The sequence below is a fragment of the Saccopteryx leptura genome, chromosome X (genome assembly GCF_036850995.1).
Source record: "Saccopteryx leptura isolate mSacLep1 chromosome X, mSacLep1_pri_phased_curated, whole genome shotgun sequence".
Lineage (NCBI taxonomy): Eukaryota > Metazoa > Chordata > Mammalia > Chiroptera > Emballonuridae > Saccopteryx > Saccopteryx leptura.
In genome coordinates, this window is record NC_089516.1 from 118,705,883 (window position 1) to 118,726,563 (window position 20,681).

General features: G+C 35.3%; 1 non-coding gene across 1 annotated transcript; it reads right to left on the bottom strand.

Moving 5' to 3' along the window:
• Positions 1–9,407: 9,407 nt before the first annotated feature.
• On the bottom strand, positions 9,408–9,483 carry TRNAT-AGU (transfer RNA threonine (anticodon AGU)). The gene has a single exon. It is a non-coding gene; the product is annotated as a tRNA-Thr (tRNA).
• Positions 9,484–20,681: the final 11,198 nt, after the last annotated feature.

Consider the following 20,681-nt stretch of genomic DNA (forward strand, 5'->3'; position numbering starts at 1 on the left):
ATATGGGTGCTACTTGAGGGCTTTATGCTAACTGAAATAAATCAGACAGAGAAAGACAAATGCTGTATGACCTTACTCACATGTGGAATCTAGAAAACCCAAAGTCACTGAAAAAAAAAGTTGATTGGTGGTTGACAGGAGTGGAGAATGGTCAAAGGGTACCAATTTCTATATAAAGATAAATAAGTTCTGAGGATGTAATGTATAGTATGATGATTATAATTAACAATATCTTATTGTATACTTGAAAGTTGCTAAGATAATAGATCTTAAAATTACTTATCACACACAAATGTAAACTATGTAAAGTAATGGCTATGTTAACTAACCTTATTGTGGTGATCATTTCACAATATACAAATATATCATATCATCATGTAGTATACCTTAAATTTATAAAATGTTATATACCAAATATATCTCATTAAGCTGTAAAAATTTTAAAATAAACAAGTTCTTATCTTATAGTGCCTCTTAATTTTTATTAGTACTGTAAGCACTTTCATTATATATCTGATTATTTTGGCTTACTCAGGCTTACAGATAAATTAAAAATTAATTTTATATAGATAAACAATAAAGTCTACTAGGATATAGATTAAATATTTATTTATTTATTTATTTATTTATTTATTTATTTATTTATGTGATAGAGACAGAGAGAGGAACAGATAGGGACAGACAGATAGAAAAGGAGAGACATGAGAAGCATCATATGTGTCTTTACTGGGGGGCTCTAGCAGACCAAGTGACCCATTGCTCAGGCCAGTGACCTTGGGCTTAAGCTGGTGAGCTTTGCTCAAACCAGATGAGCCCACATTCAACCTGGCAACCTCGGGGTTTTGAACCTGGGTCCTCCCAGTTCCAGTTGGAAGCTCTATTCATTGCACCACTGACTGGTCAGGCTGAAATTTTATTAAATCTGTAGATTAATTTGAGAAGAGTTGACATATACAGTATTGATATTTTTATCTAAGAATATAATAGATCTTTTAGTGTAGTCATAATTACCTTTATTTCCTTTGTTTAAGCTTACAGTATACATATACATTATACACACACACACACACACATATAGTTTCTAGTCATTTCTTGCTAAGTTTATCATAACCATTACATATTGTTTGACACTTGTTATGGATGAGTTAATTTCTTCTGTTGTGTAGCCAGAGGTGATTTTATGTCATTGAGAGATATTGGCAATATCTGGAGACATTTTTGTGTCATAATTGTGGGAATAGGACAGTGCTACCTATTCATTAGTAAAAGCCAGGGATGTTGCTAATTATCTTACAATGCATAGGTCAGTCCTCCATGTAAAAGAATTACTTGAATCAAAAGTAAATTGTGTTAAGATTAAGAAATCTTGGTATAAGATAAGCTATTGTTTTCTTTTTGAACATATTAATTTTACAACTACAAGGGTATTAAAATTTCTTATTAATTCTAATTTTTACCTCTGATTATCTTGTATTCCTCATGTATACTGCAATACTTTAACTGTTATGTATCCCCTTCTCTTTAATATTTGAGTCTCATTTCATTTCTTATCTGAGTATAGTGGCTAAAGTATCCATACTGTTAAATGCAAATGTTGCTTAAAAATGTTTTTGTCTCATTCTTGTTTTGAATGACAATACCTCTGGTTCAGCATTCCCCAATTGTGTTTCACAAAACAGTGGTCCACCAGATGCTTCCCATTAAATAGCTTCAGTGGAAGTTCTAGATATCACATCTCTCTACGGAAGAATCACAATTTATATTAGCATATTGAAGGAACACTTTGAAAAATGATGCTAGCATACAGTGGTTCTCAGTCTTGGGTGCACAAAAATCCAACTGTGGAAATTAAAAAAAGAAGCCACCTTCAGAGATTCTGAATTAATTGATCTCTGTTGAAACCTGGGAATCAAAAAATTTTTTTTAATGTCTTCATGTGATTCTAATGTATAACCAGGTTAAAAAACTCACTGCTTTTGTTTCTCATAATTAAACATGAAGCTGGTTTTTGGTCTGAAATAAATAATTGTGTTATATAATGAATAAAATATTTTGCTTCTATTTAAAAAGGGGGTTTTTAAATGAGGAATGACAATTCACAGTTCATCCTCAATTGCTCTAATTCAGCAATATTCTCTATGCTGTTTCCTGATCTTAGGTTACTCTTTCTTCACAACTACTTGTTTCTGGCTTCATAAATCCAGGATTTCTAATACCTTAAAAAAAAAAGATTAGACATTTTCTTATATATTTTTTTATCATAAGACTAGGAAAGACCTTTACTGATTCCTGAGGTATTATAGTTCCTTTCTTCTGATCTGCAGTATCTCTTCATAGATCCAGCCACACTTCAAATTTTCTCAGTTTGGAGAAATATACAGGTATACCAGCTTTCCTTTGTTGTGCCTGATTAATTTCTTTTCCCCACTACATTCTTTTTCTGAAGGGACAATGACTTGTCAAGAAGGATAATTTCCACATTAACTTTATGCATCTTTTTTTTTTTAACAGAGACAGAGAGTCAGAGGGAGTGATAGACAGGGACAGACAGACAGGAACGGAGAGATGAGAAGCATCAATTATTAGTTTTTCGTTGTGCATTGTGACACCTTAGTTGTTCATTGATTGCTTTCTCATATGTGCCTTGATCGTGGGCCTTCAGCAGACTGAGTAACCCCTTGCTCGAGCCAGCGACTTGGGCTCAAGCTGCTGAGCCTTGCTCAAACCAGATGATCCCACACTCAAGCCGGCGACCTCGGGGTCTCGAACCTGGGTCCTCGGTATCCCAGTCTGACACTCTATCCTCTGCGCCACCGCCTGGTCAGGCAACTTTATGCATCTTGTCTTCACTTACTTTCAGTGACATAGAGTGCATTAGAGGCAATATGTCAGGATTTCACCCATTTGCTACCCAAACTTGTTCTTTCATCGGGAAAACACTCTGGGTATCTTCTTATATTTGCTGATAAAAATTTTTAGCACTTCATCACCATTATAGGTTTTTACCTCTTTTTATATTTTGCAATTTATTTCTGTAGCAGGAGGAAGAGAGAAAAATTAACCTAATTAAACTATGTGACCAATTTATTTGTTATGTGTCATCTTTTTACTTAATAATTTATAAAGCCAATATAATGGCTGTCATAATTAAACTTGCTAACTTACTTATTCTTATAAATTATTATTTTTCATTGTATACATCTGCCAAAGATGTTCATTTGATATCTAAATCCTTCCTTTAATCCATTAATGGTTATTGGTATCATTTAAATCAATTTCTGCTTATTTTTAATAATATATGTGCCAATATTAATCATTTATTTAAAATAACTGCTTTGTGAAAAGCAAATTGAAATTTACTAAGTTTAATATGTGGATTTTCAAATAAAACACTTTTGGTTATACATGACCAAATCCAATAAATGCTATGTATTACAGCACACATGATTATTTTTCTATTTATAGCATATTAGAGAGGCTAAATATAGATACTAACATAATTTATTTCAATGCATGCAAGAAATTATTTGAATAATACATATTACTTTTGATGTACGGTCAGCAGAATTCATTGCTTTCAAATAAGCAGATTGAATAGTAATATATGTGACTATCAAATGTATTTAAAGAACTGCATTAGATATTTGTATTAAAAGCAAATTTAGTCTGATCAGGCAGTGGCACAATGAATAGAACATCAACATGGGATTCTAAGGACCCAGGTTTGAAACCCAAAGGTCGCTGGCTTGAGTACGGGCTCATCGGCTTGAATTCAGGGTTGCCAGCTTGAGTGTGGGATCATAGACATAACCTCATGGCCACTGGTTTGACCCAAAGGTCACTGGATTGAAGCCCAGGGTTACTGATGCAACTGGAGCTCCCTGGTCAAGGAATTTATGAGAAAACAATGAATAATTAAATTACCACAACTATGAATTGATGCTTCTCATCTCTCTCCATTCCTGTCTGTCCTTGTCTGTGCCTCTCTTTCACTCTTGATGAAAAATTTAAAAAAATTAATATTCTAACTGAAGACATATCAAAACTTGGCAAAAATTAACATTGCATCATATTCTGGCTAAAAATTTGTCTCACAAGTTAATGTAGCATCATCAGCACTCCATTTTGTATAATAACAAAGTGAACAAATTGTTTCCTGAACTTCATTAAATATTTGATTAGTATTTTAAAAATTTTGGAATTATTTAGAATATATCATGGTATGTGAGCCATTTTAGAAAGTTCTAATTGTTTATATCTGACTCATTAAAGTGTTTAATTCATATTGTTTGGCACACTTTCTGTTTATTTGGGTTTCGTTTTTTTTATTAATTTTACTGGGGTGACATCAATAAATCAAGGTACAGCCCTGGCCGGTTGGCTCAGTGGTAGAGCGTCGGCCTGGCGTGCAGGGGACCCGGGTTCAATTCCCGGACAGGGCACATAGGAGAAGCGCCTATTTGCTTCTCCACCTCCCCCCTCATTCCTCTCTGTCTCTCCCTTCCCCTCCCGCAGCCAAGGCTCCATTGAAGCAAAGATGGCCCGGCGCTGGGGATGGCTCCTTGGCCTCTGCCTAGGCGCTAGAGTGGCTCTGGTCGCAGCAGAGCAATGCCCCGGAGGGGCAGAGCATCACCCCCTGGTGGGCAGAGCGTCACCCCTGGTGGGCATGCCGGGTGGATCCCGGTCGGGCGCATGCGGGAGTCTGTCTGACTGTCTCTCCCCGTTTCCAGCTTCAGAAAAATACAAAAAAAAAAAAAAAAAAAAAAGAAAGAAAATAAATAAATCAAGGTACATATGTTCAAAGAAAACATGTCCAGGTTATCTTGTCTATCAATTATGTTGCATACCCATCACCCGAAGTCAGATTTTCCTCCGTCACCTTCTATCTAGTTTTCTTTGTGCCCCTTCCCCTTCCTATTCTACTCTCCCTCCCTTCCCCCCCCATAAGCCCCACACTCTTGTCAATGTCTCTTAGTCTCATTTTATGTCCCACCTATGTATGGAATAATGCAGTTCTTGTTTTTTTTTTTTTCCTGATTTACTTATTTCACTCCATATAATGTTATCAAAATCCCACCATTTTGTTGTAAGTGATCCAATGTCATCATTTCTTATAGATGAGTAGTATTCCATAGTGTATATGTGCCACATCTTCTTTATCCAGTCATCTATTGAAGGGCTTTCTGGTTGTTTCCATGTCTTGGCCACTGGGAGCAATGCTACAATGAACATGGGACTGCATGTGTCTTTACATATCAGTGTTTCTGAGTTTTGGGTGTATATACTCAGTAGAGGGATTGCTGGGTCATAAGGTAGTTCTATTTTCAGTTTTTTGAGGAACCACCATACTTTCTTCCATAATGTTTGTACTATTAATACTTTACATTCCCACCAACAGGGAATGAGGGTTCCTTTTTCTCCATAGCCTCTCCAACATTTGCTATTACGTGTCTTGTTAATAAACATAACAAAGAATGTAAAGGACTTATATAATGAAAACTACAAAGCATTGTTAAGGGAAATCAAAAAAGATACAATAAGATGGAAGAATATTCCTTGTTCTTGGATAGGAAGAATAAATATAATCAAGATGGCCATATTACCCAAAGCAATATACAAATTTAATGCAATTCCCATCAAAATTCAAATGACATTTTTTAAAGGAAATGGAACAAAAAATCATCAGATTTATATGGAACTATGAAAAACCCCGAATAGCCAAAGCAATCCTAAAGAAAAAGAATGAAGCTGTGGGCATTACAATACCTGACTTCAAACTATATTATAGAGCCATGACAATCAAAACAGCATGGTATTGTCAGAAAAATAAACACTCAGACCAATGGAACAGAATAGAAATTCCAGAAATAAAACCACATATATATGGTCAAATAATTTTTGATAAAGGGGCCAACAACACACAATGGAGAAAAGAAAGCCTTTTCAACTAATGGTGCTGGGAAAACTGGAAAGCTACATGCAAAAGAATGAAACTTGACTATAGTTTGTCCCCTTGTACTAAAATTAATTCAAAATGGATCAAAGACCTAAATATAAGACCCCATAGAAGAAGACATAGGTTCTAAACTCATGGACCTTGGTTTTAAAGAGCATTTTATGAATTTGACTCCAAAGGCAAGGGAAGTGAAGGCAAAAATAAATGAATGGGACAAACAATCCAATAAAAAAAATGGGAAAAGGCCTTGGCCGGTTGGCTCAGCGGTAGAGTGTCAGCCTGGCGTGCAGGGGACCCGGGTTTGATTCCCGGCCAGGGCACATAGGAGAAGCACCCATTTGCTTCTCCACCCCCAGCCCCTCCTTCCTCTCTGTCTCTCTCTTCCCCTCCCGCAGCCAAGGCTCCATTGGAGCAAAGATGGCCCGGCACTGGGGATGGCTCCTTGCCTTCTGCCCCAGGCGCTAGAGTGGCTCTGGTCGCGGCAGAGCGACACACCGGAGGGGCAGAGCATCGCCCCCTGGTGGGCAGAGCGTCGCCCCTGGTGGGCGTGCCGGGTGGATCCTGTTCAGGCACATGCGGAAGTCTGACTGACTGTCTCTCCCTGTTTCCAGCTTCAGAAAAAAAAATGGGAAGAGGACATGAACAGACACTTCTCCCAGGAAGAAATACAAATAGCCATCAGATACATGAAAAGATGCTCATCTTCATTAATTATTAGAGAAATGAAAATCAAAATGCAATGAGATACCACCTCACACCTGTTAGATTAGCTATTATTAACAAGACAGGTAATAGCAAATGTTGGAGAGGCTGTGGGTTTTTTGATAAGACCCAAAGTCTTCTTGATTATCACTGTCAATTTGTATGTCAATAATTTGAAGCAAATTGCTTTATGTAAAGACAGAGGTGATCATATGATTGTTTCACTTTTTGAAGAGATATTACACAATTTAAATATAAGAAAATCCTTACATTTTAAACATTTTCATACTAACATACATTAAAAAATTAAGAAATGTTTACATGAAAAAAAATGGCCTTCAAGCCCTGGTCGTGTCGCTAGGTTGGTTAGAGCATCTATATGCTAAGGTTTGCAATTCAATCCCCAGTCATGGCTCTTCCAGGAATCAACCAGTAACTGCATGAATAAGGAAAGCAATGAATCGAAGACTCTTTCTTTTCTCTCTCTCTCTCTCTCTCTCTCTCTCTCTCTCTCTCCCCCCCCTTTCTTTTCTATCACTTTTTCCCCTTTTTTTCTCTTTCTAAAATTAATAAATACAAAAAAATTAAAAGGCCTTCAGATATAATAACAAACTTGCTTAAGAATGTGTAAGGTGATTCTAAGAACAATTTGAAAATGTATTTTGGGGAATTTGAAACATTTTAATGGATTAATGTCAATATTGCTGTTAGAACAATAAAATTAAGCAAATTAAAATAGTACAATATATTTAAAATATTCTTTCACAATTACTGTTTAGGAGGAATATAATTATTATATACTGTATTCTACATTCTCAAAAAGTTAAGCATTAGGGCAATGAATCTACTCTATGTGTCACTGTAATTGTGAATACATTTCATTATTCATTTGACAAAATGCATTGAAGTTTATAACACTAATAATATATTTTAATGTGCTAAAATATTTTCAAAATAGTTTGGGAGGTTGAGGTATCCCAGAAGAGAATACAGACTGTGATAAAAACTATCTAATTGTACTACAAATGTATGAAACAACCTCACTGAAAAGGGTGGTAAAATAAGGTACAGGCCTGAATAACTTTGGAAACAAGTGGAGTCTGTAAAGATAAAAGTTAAAGGTAATTGTGCATAAACACTACACTCAAATTGCTAAAGTTGTTTTCCATAAGAGTATGGGTCAATAATTTTGAAACCATTACAGTTGACCCTTCAATACCTCCGGGGTTAGGGATGCTTAACCCCCATGTAATTGAAAATCCATGTGTTCATTTTGAATCTCCAGGAAGTTAAATGTTAGTAGCCTACTGTTGACCACAAGTTTTACTGATAATATAAGCAGGTGATTAAAACACGTTTTATATTTTATATGTATTATATATTGTATTTTTACAATAAAGCAAGCTAGAGAATAAATGTTTAAAAAGCATAAGAAAAAGAAACTACATTTATAGCATTTATTGGAAAAAATCCATGTATAACTGGACACACACATTTCAATCCATATTGTTTAAAGGCCAGCTATATATAGATATATAACAACTAAAAAATTAAGTTAATTGATGGTGCATATTAGGAGCCAGATTTCTTACTGTTGGAGTTTGAGGATATAGATGAGCAATGAGAGAAAGTTTTGATTCATGTGCTAGTGGGTTAGAGTTGAACACATCCGTATGAACTTATGTTTAGCTTAATAATATAAATATATTATATATTATATGTGTGTGCACAAATGGGTTAGTATACACCTATTTTTGATTCTTTGCTGTTTTAGCTGAAAAGGTCTAGAAGCAATGGCATTTCAGTAATAAAATCAATTTTAGCACTCAGAACTCAGATCTTGGTTTCTAATAGCATTATACAAAGAACAAACAAACAAACAAAAACAAGTTTCTTTGGAGAAATAGCTTATTCTAGAACTGAGTTTGGGAGTATGTAGGATAAGCCTCAATTATCTTTAAGTTATGAAAAATGAAGGCTGAAGAGAAAAAAAATATGTGGAAATGTGTCAAAAAAATAGAAGGAGCTCTTAATGGCCAGAGTTAGAGTAATTTGAATGACAAAATCAACTAATATAAATTATAACTCTAAGTATAAAACAGATGTCCATGAGTCCATACTGATATAAATTAATTATATAATAGTGAATAAATTATAGATGAGAGACAAATCTTTCATTTTGAAGAATTTCAAATAATTTATATAAGTGTTCGATTTTTAAGGAGGTGGAGCATAACTCCTCAGTAGAGATATGGAATACACAGTGACTTTCTTTCAAAGATTACAGTGTTAAAAAGGTAAGAAAACCTAAAAAACACTACCTCACCCTGACGAGTGATAAGCCATGCAACTTTGATAAGATGTAACAAGTATGGCAATTTACCTCAGTGATATTCCTATTGAAAACCGGTAAGTCCATTTTACTTTTTCATTTTTTTTTTTTTTTTTTTTTGAAGCTGGAAACAGGGAGAGACAGTCAGACAGACTCCCGCATGCGCCCGACCGGGATCCACCCGGCACGCCCACCAGGGGCGACGCTCTGCCCACCAGGGGGCGATGCTCTGCCCATCCTGGGCATCGCCATGTTGCGACCAGAGCCACTCTAGCGCCTGAGGCAGAGGCCACAGAACCATCCCCAGCGCCCGGGCCATCTTTGCTCCAATGGAGCCTTGGCTGCGGGAGGAGAAGAGAGAGACAGAGAGGAAAGTGCGGCGGAGGGGTGGAGAAGCAAATGGGCGCTTCTCCTGTGTGCCCTGGCCGGGAATCGAACCCGGGTCCTCCGCACACTAGGCCGACGCTCTACCACTGAGCCAACTGGCCAGGGCCTTGTAAGTCCATTTTAATCATCAAATGAGGAAGCATCAGGCAAATCCACACTGATGAACACTACAAACTACCTGACCAGTTCTCCCTGAAACTGTCAAAATCACCAAAATAGGGAAGTCTGAAAAATTGACATAATCTAAGAGATACAATGACTAAATATAATGTGACATCCTGGATGAGATCTGAGAATAATAAAGGACATTAGTAAGCATAAGGAAATCCTAATAAAGATTTTACTTTAGTTAAAAATAATGTATTAATATTGGTTATTATTGTGGCAAAAATACCATGCTAATATGTTTGTTAATACCAGAAAGTGGCTCTGGGATGTATGGGAGCTCTGCACTATCTTTACATATTTGGTGGTAAATCTATAATTTTTATCAAATAAAAGTTTATTTTAATAGAATGCAAAACATATTAAAATTGTTACACTGAAGCTACAAAAAATATCAGATTGACATTATAGCAATAAATAATATCTGAGATGAAAATGCACTGAATCACATTAATGGAAGATTAAACATAACAGAAGATGAGGGAACCTGAGGAAATAGCTATAGAAACTTCTAGAAGAAACTCAGAAAAAAATATTTTTTAAAAATATATAAAATATTGATGACCTATGCGACAACTTCAAGTGGCCTAACATATATGTATTTAGAGTAATCAAAATGAAGGGGAAACACACAAAAAATGAAAATTTTATAAATTTGATTAAAATTATAATTCCAAATACTCAAGTAGTTCAATGACAGTCAAGTACAAGAAACATGAAGGTAACTACACCAACACATATCAAAATAAATTACCCAAAATCAGCAATAAAGAGAAAATCTTAGAAGCAACCAGAGGAAGGAAAAATATACTCTATGTACAAAAAAAGAAATGTAAGCATGATATCAGATTTCTCCTCAAACAAGGCAAGTGAAAAGTCAGTGGAGCAACAATGTTAAAATATTTAAAATATTTTTCCCCCACAAAAATTTCATACATAACTTGAAATAATGTATAACTGGCAAACCTGAACCACAGAACATTAAAAAACTTTTTTAGGGAAAAGTTTTCCAGATGGAAATATGGCTAGAAACAGAAGGGAGAGATTACAAAGAAGCATAGAAAGACTTTTGAGGTTGATGCATGTGTTCATTTTCTTGATAATGGTAACAATCTCCTAAGTGTAAACATTTGTCAAAAGTTACCAATTGTACACTTTAAATAACTGCAGTTTATAGTTAAAAAACCATATGATAAGCATATGACCCAGTTATTCCCTTCTAAATATTAATATTTATCTAATGTTGAAAGAAGCTTCCTTTACAATATCTCTAAAATGAAAACAACACAAATTTCCACCAACATTTGAATAAATAAATATTCATGCAATGGAATACTACATGGTGATAAAAAGGAATGTGTTATTGATATTATTAATGGTATAAATAAATTTAAAATAAACATACTTATTGTAAGTAGTCAGACACAAAAATACTACATAATTAATTATTTTATTTATATAAAGTTTTTGTGAATTTAAATTAATTTAATGTGACAGAAATCAGAGCAATTTGCCCAGGAAAGGAAAACTTGGAGATACATTTCTGCATCCCCTCCCTCCCAACCAAATAAATCACACTTCCTGAAAATGATATGTAGCTTTGTCCAGTTGGCTCAGTGGTAGAGCATTGGCGTGTGAGAGTCTGGGGTTTGATTCTGGTCAGGGCACACAGGGGAAGCGACCATCTGCTTCTTCACCCCTCATCCTCCCCTTCTCTTTCTATGTCTCTCTCTGTCTGTTTTCCTCTCCCACAACCATGGCTTGATTGTTTCAAGCAAAGTTGGATGCTGAAGATGGCTCAATGGCCTCACCTCAGGTGCTAAAATAGCTTGGTTGCTGAACAATGGAGAAATGCCCTAGGTGGGCAGAGCATTGTCCCCTAGTGAGCTTGCCAGGTGGATCCTGGTCGGGGAGCATGTGGGATTCTTTCCCTTTGCCTTCTGGTCTCTCACTTGAGAATAGTAATACAAAAAATTTTTTAAAATTATATATAAAGTGATAATAAAAAATTAAATTAACACAGCTAAAGATTGATTTAATGAGCTGGACAACTAAGTCAGAGGATTTTTCTAAATAATAGTATAAAAGAATAATGAGAGAAAAAGTAGTGAAACATTCTGATATGGAATGCTTTGTTACATAGACAAAGAAAGGAGCACAGGAAATATTAAAAGAAATAAAAAACAGAAATCTATATATAAGCACACATGTACACACTGACTTGACATATTTGAGTAAAGTTTATATATATGCAGTTCTGGAAAATCCCAACTCTAGAAGACATTCAACATTTCCTTTGTGTGAAATGGTTATATATTCAGTTAACAGAATCTTTTTATAGCCACAAAATATTTTCCCCATCTTCCAAATTAGGTCTTTAATAATTCATTTTTAAAATTGCAGTCTTTAAAGATTTTTGTATTTTGCCATTTAGAATCACTTCAGGAGATTAATCTCAATAAGACTCAACAGTTTGGATTTATAAACTTTTAACAAACGTATGATTAAGCTTCTGACACTGTTATTTATTTCTCTATGCAAAGATAAAAAATCCATTGCATTAAGAAGACCAAGTATTCTTTTGACTAATGCTTGTAATGTCTTTGAAAAGTAACCATATTAGAGAGGATATGGAAATTATTTAATAATAGGCACTTAAGTACAATCCAATTATTTTAAGACATAATCCAATTTACCACTTTTCCCTCTTGAATTACAAAAACAAGACATTAAACAGGAAATTGAGGAAAGAAAGGATGCTTTTATTTTTGTAATACTGATATTTTTTTAAAGGATACCTGGAAAATCATCAAATCTTGTATTTTAAAATTGTAGATAGATATATACCTACCTGCATTAATGCAGTGAGAATAGCACAAGGCCCCTGACCAGGTGGTGGCGCAGTGGATAGAGTGTCGGACTGGGATGTGCGAGAATAGCACAGGCTTGAGAAGAAAATCAAAATTTTTGTTCTAATCTGATCATATGCTAGCAGTGTAATCTTGAACATATTCCATATGTGTTCTAAATCTAATTTGTCATTCATAAAAAATGGGATAATAATATATATTCTTCATCTATGGTGGAGTTTCTGAAAGAAATCAATGGTATAGTAGATGTGGAAAAGCACTGAAAAGTATTAATTGTTAATTTAAAACTTAGTTAAATTTACTTAACCTTATACTATATATCAGCAATTTTCAATATTTTTTATCTAATAGCACTCAAACTAATTACTAAAATTTTGTGGCACACCAAAAACTATATATTTTGCCTGACCTGTGGTGGTGCAGTGGATAAAGCATCGACCTGGAAATGCTGAGGTTGCTAGTTCAAAACCCTGGGCTTGCCTGGTCAACGCACATATGGGAGTTGATACTTCCAGCTCCTCCCTCCCTTCTCTCTCTCTGTCTCTCCTCTCTCTCTCTCTGTCTCTCCCTCTCCTCTCTAAAAAATGAATAAATAAATAAAAAATAGAAAAATTAAAAAAAAAACTATATATTTTTTTGCCAGACTAAGAAAACATAGGTATAATTTTGATTCATTCACACTGATGGTTATTGTTGTGTTGGCTGTTGTCATTTTTTTATTAAACAATTTAAGAGAAACAGGTCAGTGCCACTGACTAAATAGTCGAGTAGTGCATGTTGTAAAAATTCTTGTGGGACACCAGTGTCCCTTTTTGGTACACCAGTTGAAAAATTGTTACTATATACTAATATTACTTATATATTAATTAGCTCAAACACATTTACTCATACTTATACATGGTGGGGCAAAATTAGGTTCACAGTTGTTTATATGGAAAAGAATACAATAATTAATAAATAGTAATATAAAAATAAATTCTGTAATGTGTGTACTCACAACAATGAGTGTTTTACTTGAGCATACATTGTAGTATAAATTGACATATAACAGACTAATACAACATATTAGATGATAATAAGTGCTACAGAGGAAAATAGTTGGTAAATAACAGAATATGTTGAGAAGTAGGGAAATTGATGCAATTTCTAGTAAGATAATTACAGAAGGCCACATTGAGAAGACTACAAAGATCTGAAGGGAGAAAATGAATGAGCTATATGAATATCTGACAGAAGTATGTTCAAATGCAATAGCTATGAAGCAAAACTGTGGCTAAGTGCTGGAGGAGTAGCAAGGATACCATTTTGGCAAGAGCAAAATTGATTTGGGAAGAATACTATAAGATGAAATCAGAAAGATAAAGGCACCATATCATTTAGAGCTCTATTAGCCATTTTAAGTACTGTATCTTTTATTTTAAAGAATATGAGAAGAGCCCTAGCTGGTTGGCTAAGTGGTAGAGCATTGGCCCAGCTTGTGGATATTCCAGGTTTAATTCCTCCTGGTCAGGACACATAGGAAAAATGACTATCTGATTCTCCACACCCCCTTCTCTATTTCTTTCTTCCCCTCTTGCAGCCATGGCTTAATGGTTCAAGCAATTTGGCCTTAGGTGTTGAATATGGCTCCTGGCTTCCAGCTCAGGTCCTAAAAATAAATGAGTTGCCTAGCAATGGAGCAACAGCCCAGATGAGCAGAGCATCAAACTTAGTGAGGCTTGCAGGATAGATTCCAGTTGAGATGCATATGGGAATCTGTCTCTCTGCTTTCCCTCCTCTCAATAAAAGAAAAAAAAGAAATATGAAAAGAGATGTATTATGAACTGGATTACATCTAGCAGAACACAAGAAAAGAAGGCAGATGTAGAAGCAACCTCGCTCAATTAAGTTATTACTACTAATTATAAATTGTTTGGGATTTTCTACTTATACAATCATGTAAAAATAATTCTTCAAAGAAGGGAAGTTTTCTTTTTCCCTTCTAATTCTTGTGTTTTTTATTTATTTTATTTTCTTTTTTAGTAGCACTAATTAGAAACTCTAGTACAGTGTTTGATAAATAGTAAGAGCTGTTATCCATGCAGTGTTCTTTTTCTTACGAAAAGAGGAGATATTTTTCTACCAGACATAAAAATTATAAATACAAACTTACCTAACAATGTAAATCTAAACTGGAAGTAGAAGCTTAAATAATTTAAGAGAGATAGCGACAATTCAGTAATAACAGTACAGCACATAAATACGTCACTCTGAAAAATGAATAAAAAGGTTAGAAACAAGGAAATAACAAACCTGAAAAACAATGTAAGCCAACTAGACCTAATAAATATCTATAAAATATTCTATTCAATAACAGCAGGATAAACATTCTTCTCAAGTAAATATGAAATATTTTTTAGATGACATGTGAAAACATAAAATAAACCCAATAACTTTAAAATTATTTAAATCATAGATGTTCTCTGACAACAACTTAATACTGACTTTACAAAAATAAAGATTATAAGAGAATACTATAAACAATTACTTATGTTAAAAAATGAACAAATATCTAGAAGGACAGAAACTACTGAAACAAACTCAAGACGAAAATATGAAAAAAAAGCAAAGGGATCCGATAATAAGTTCAGGTGGTCCAATATCTAATGGGAATTCCAAACAAAACAGGTAACAAAAGAGAACAAACTATGAAAGCAATAAAATTTTCTAAAACTAAAGAAAACATGAGTCTTCAGAATTTAAGAACTCATGGTATATCCAGCACAATAAATGAAGAAAATCAACTGTTGTTAAACAAAAAAGCATAAAAGTCTAAAGCTAAGTGCATCGCTTTGAAAGTTTGGAAGCCTAATTAAAAAAAAGAAAAGTTAGGTCCTGGCTGGTTGGCTCAGTGGTAGAGTGTCGGCCTGGCATGCAGGAGTCCAGGTATCGATTCCCAGCCAGGGTACACAGGAGAAGTGCCCATCTGCTTCTCCACCCCTCCCCCTCTCCTTCTTCTCTGTCTCTCTCTTCCTCTCCCACAGCCAAGGCTCCATTGGAGCAAAGTTGGCCAGGGCACTGAGGATGGCTCTGTGGCCTCTGCCTCAGGCGCTAGAATGGCTCTGGTTGCAAAAGAGCGACACCCCAGATGGGCAGAGCATCGCCCCCTGGTGGGCATGCCGGATGAATCCTGGTCAAGTACATGCGGGAATCTGACTGCCTTCCCGTTTCCAACTTCAGAAAAATACAAAAAAAAAAAATTTTTCAGAGAACAGTAGACACGACAAAAAGCAAATAGATTATTCACAAAGAAGCAGTACTCAGATTAACATCAGACTTTTCATCAGCAACACTAGATAGTTATAAAGCTAGTATATGCTTACATGTACAGCTTACTATAAAATACACCCACAATAAATAGACTCTGGTCCCCCTGGTACCAAAACACTTTGCATCCACACTAGTAATCATTTGAAATCTGGAGACAAACTGCACACTTGCATAATGCAGCCATTAAAAGCAAAGACTTCAGTACCTAATATCTTTGGACATTTTTTCAGTGAATATCCTTACACTGGTGCTATATCATACAGTTTTTGCCAGATATAAAGGTCCTTTGTAAGTATAAACAGCGTGAACCCCACAAGTCCTTTAAGCAATTGAAAACTAAAAGTGATTTGTACATAGATGATAAAACATGAGATTTAGAAAACAATGATTTTAGTCTTACTTCTACCTTTTCAGATGTGGTCTGTGTAGATGTGTTGCAGATCTAGCGTGCCACTACTAAGGCTTGAAACAGCTAGTTTGAAAATTCTAGAAGACAAATAAGATTAAATGTTGTGTTAGTGAATGCATTAACTTTTCTATTTCTGATTTGACAAATAACCATAAATGCAGTTACTTAAAATTATAAAAATCTGATATAATTTTATGGTTCAGAAGTCTGATGTGGGTATCACTGGGATAAAATTAAGGTGTAAGTAGGACTGCTTTATTATTAGATACTCTAAGAAAGAATCTAATTTTCTGATTTTTTTTTCAGATGGTAGAGGCTTCCCATATTCCTTAGATCATACTCCATTTCTTCATTTTCAAAGGCAGCAATTCGTGGTTGAATCTTCTCACACTGCATCACAGACAATGACTTCTCTTTGCTTTATATTTACACCTTTAAGAATACATGTGATTACATTGAGTCAATAAGATAATACAGGATGATCTCCATATCTCAAGGTCTACAAATTGGTAACCTTAACTCTATTACTACATGCAAAAGCTATATTTATATGTCAAAATAATCATTTCACATCAGAGGGCATAGAACAAATGGAGTAATAATCAAGAAAATCCACTAAATCTTGATAAGAACAATGAGAATCTAACATCTGAGCTAGCAGAAAAAAAGAGTAATAGACGTGGAGAGGCACCAATAGAAAATATACAGTTAGAAGAATAGTGAGAAAACAGAATGAAGAAAAATATGGCCTCGTACAAAAGTAGAACATATATCCATAATGAGAATACCAGAAGGAGAGGAAAGAATAACAACGAAGCAGAAAAAATATTTGAAGAAATAATGACTAAAAAGTTGCCAAAATTGATGGAAAATATTCACATACACATCCAAGTGGTACAGAAAACTCAAGCTAGAATAGAAAGAAAGAGATCCTGACTTAGATACATCATAGTCAAACTGTTAAAAAAAAAAAAGACCAAGAGAACATCTCAAAAAAATAAAACAAGAAAAATAATTTATCACGTATCAGAGAACCCCAATAAAATTAAGAGCTAAAGTCTCATTAGAAACAATGGAGGCTGGAAGACAGTTGAGTGACACATACAAACTGCTGGAAAAAAGTTGTCACACAGAACATAATATTATCTTTCAAAAACAAGGAAAAAGGGGATGTCACACTAATGATGGTATGAGAGATACTTCTGTTGTCTCCCATTAAAATTTCAAGAAATGAAACAACTATAACACAGTGAAGGAACCCCAGCTGGGCTTGCCGGAGGGCTTTAAAGATCCACACACTGAATAGGTTAAGGTGCGGGTGGGTTGAAATCGGGGGTGAAAGATAAAATACGTTTATGGTGGGCTCTGGAGAGAAGACAAACCTGGAGTGACTGGGATATCTTTTTTTCTCTACCCAATCACAGGGAAGAGGGAAGCTCAGGCTGTTTGGATTTTGTGTGAGGGGTATGGAGAGAAAAACCAGAAGTGACTGGGTCATCTTCTGCTAGGAGGAGTGGTGAGATAGAGGGGCAAAGGGGGAGAAAAATCAAACAAGCCAGAGTGTGGAATCACAGCCAGTGTTCCTGTGGTCTACCTGAAGCCTGCACTCTGCAAAGAAAGAAAAAAATTAAGTGAGGCCACCCAGCCTCCATGATCTCGCTTCCCTCAACTCATGGGTGTGGAGGGTGGTAGAGACAAACCCCACAGCTGATTCTCCAGAGACACTATCTTCTCTGAAGAACAGAGGTGCTTCATGTCTTGTACATAGGTCTGTTGATATGTGGGGAAAAGCACCAGGAGGCCTGAGATTGCCATTGTTAGAGCCGGAAAACTGAAGCTGTAATGTTGAAAATGTAAAGCTCTCACTTAATGCTCTGCTCAGCAACATGAATACTGCCCTGCCTACGTCATTGAAACAGCAACATTTCACTGAAAGCTCAGAAATTTCACAAAGCTAAAACTTGTAATACAGCACCACTTACTGGAAGAAACGTCTCAAAACCAAAATTTATTTTTATTTTTTTCCATCTTTTTCTTTTTTCTCTTTTTTTCTTTTGAATTCCATTTACTTTAACTTTATATTTTTTATTATTTTTGTTGGATGTTTCATTAGTTTTTTAATCTTTGTTTTCTGTGCTTTTTCTTTTCTTTATTTTTTATATCTATTACTTTTAATTTATTGTGTTTACATAAATTCAAGTGTCCCACTAAATATAACTTTTTCACCCCCAATCCTGTGTCACTTTTTATAACCCCTGTGCCCCCCTCCCTCAAACATTCTCCCCTGCACCCTCTAGGATTTGCTGTCTTGTTATCTATATCTCTGTATTATGTATATATAATTTCATTAATCCATTTACCTACTCAGTTTCCATTTCCTCATCTTTCTTCCCTTTGAGTGCTGTCCCTCTGATCCCTGTTACCTTGACTCTGCCTCTATTCCATTCCTCAGTGAAATCATATGATTTTTTTTTCTGCCTGGCATATTTCACTTAGCATAATAATTCCCAGGTCCATCCATGTTGCCGCAAAAGGTAAGATTTCCTTCTTCCTCACAGCCACTTAGAATTCTATTGCGTATATCTGGGGTCCCCAAACTACAGCCCGCGGGCCACATGCGGCCCCCTAAGGCCATTTATCTGGCCCCCACTGCACTTCCAGAAGGGGCACCTCTTTCATTGGTGGTCAGTGAGAGGAGCATAGTTCCCATTGAAATACTGGTCAGTTTGTTGATTTAAATTTACTTGTTCTTTATTTTAAATATTGTATTTGTTCCTATTTTATCTTTTTTACTTTAAAATAAGATATGTGCAGTGTGTATAGGGATTTGTTTATAGTTTTTTTATAGTCCAGCCCTCCAATGGTCTGAGGGACAGTGAACTGGCCCCCTGTGTAAAAAGTTTGGGGACCCCTGGTGTATATGTACCACAGCTTTTTAACCCAATTGTCTACTGACAGACACTTGGGCTGTTTCCAGATCTTGGCTATTGTAAACAATTATATCAAATGTTTTTTATGCATCTATTGATATTATCATATGATTTTTATCTTTCCATTTGTTTATGTAATGAATCACATTGATTAATTTGCAAATATTGTAGTAGCCTTGACTCCCCACAATAAATCCCACTTGATCATGATGTATAATTTTTTCATGTATTGCTGGATCCAGTTAGTTAATATTTTGTTAAGAATTTTAGTATCTAAGTTTATTAGGGATATTGGTCTATAGCAGGGGTCCCCAAACTTTTTACACAGGGGGCCAGTTCACTGTCCCTCAGACCGTTCGAGGGCCGGACTATAAAAAAAACTATAAAAAAAATCCCTATTGCCTGACCTGTGGTGGCGCAGTGGATAAAGCGTCGACCTGGAAATGCTTAGGTCACCGGTTCAAAACCCTGGGCTTGCCTGGTCAAGGCACAAATGGGAGTTGATGCTTCCAGCTCCTCCCCCCTTCTCTCTCTCTGTTGCTCTCTCTCCTCTCTCTCCCTCTCTGTCTCTCTCTCCTCTCTAAAAATGAATAAATAAATTTTAAAAAATTAAAAAAAAAATCCCTATGCACACTGCACATATCTTATTTTAAAGTAAAAAAACAAAACAGGAACAAATACAATATTTAAAATAAAGAACAAGTAAATTTAAATCAACAAACTGACCAGTATTTCAATGGGAACTATGCGCCTGCTTTAGGTTAATGAGATGGTCAATATGCTCCTCTCACTGACCACCAATGAAAGAGGTGCCCCTTCCGGAAATGTAGCGGGGGGCCGGATGAATGGCCTCAGGGGGCCGCATGCGGCCCGCGGGCTGTAGTTTGGGGACCCCTGGTCTATAGTTTCCTTTCCTTGAGTCTACCTGGTTTTTGAATGAGAATTATGTTTGCCTCATAAAATGAGCTTGGAAGTCTTCTCTCTTCTTGAATTTTTAGAAATAGCTTAAAAAGGATAGGTGTTATATCTTCTTTGAATATTTGGTAAAATTTGAATGTGAAGCCATCTAGTCCAGAACTTTTATTTGCTGGGATTTTTTTTGATAACTGTTTCAATTTCATTTTTTGTAATTGGTCTGTTTAGGTTTTCTGATTATTTCAGATTGAGTTTTAGAAGATTGTATATTTCTAGGAATTTATCCATTTTGCCTAATTATCCAACTTTTGGCTTACAGATCCTCATAGTATTTTCTTACAATCCTTTGTATTTCTGTGGTGTCAGTTTTTACTTCTCCACTTTCATTTCTATTGTTATTTATTTGAGTCCTCTCTCTTTTTTTCTTAATGGATCTGGTTAAAAGTTTATCAAACTTGTTTACCTTTTCAAAGAACCAACACTTGGTTTCATAATTCTTCTGAATTTCTTTTGTAGTTTCTATGTCATTTATTTCCATTCTGATCTTATTTCCTTACTTGTACTTCCTCTGGACTTTGTTTTTCTTTTTTAATTCTTTTAGATGCAGGATTAAGTTATTTATTTGAGCTTCTTCTTACTTCTTAAGGTATGCTAGTAATGCTATAAATTTCCATTTCAGGACTGCTTTTGCTGAGTACCATAAATT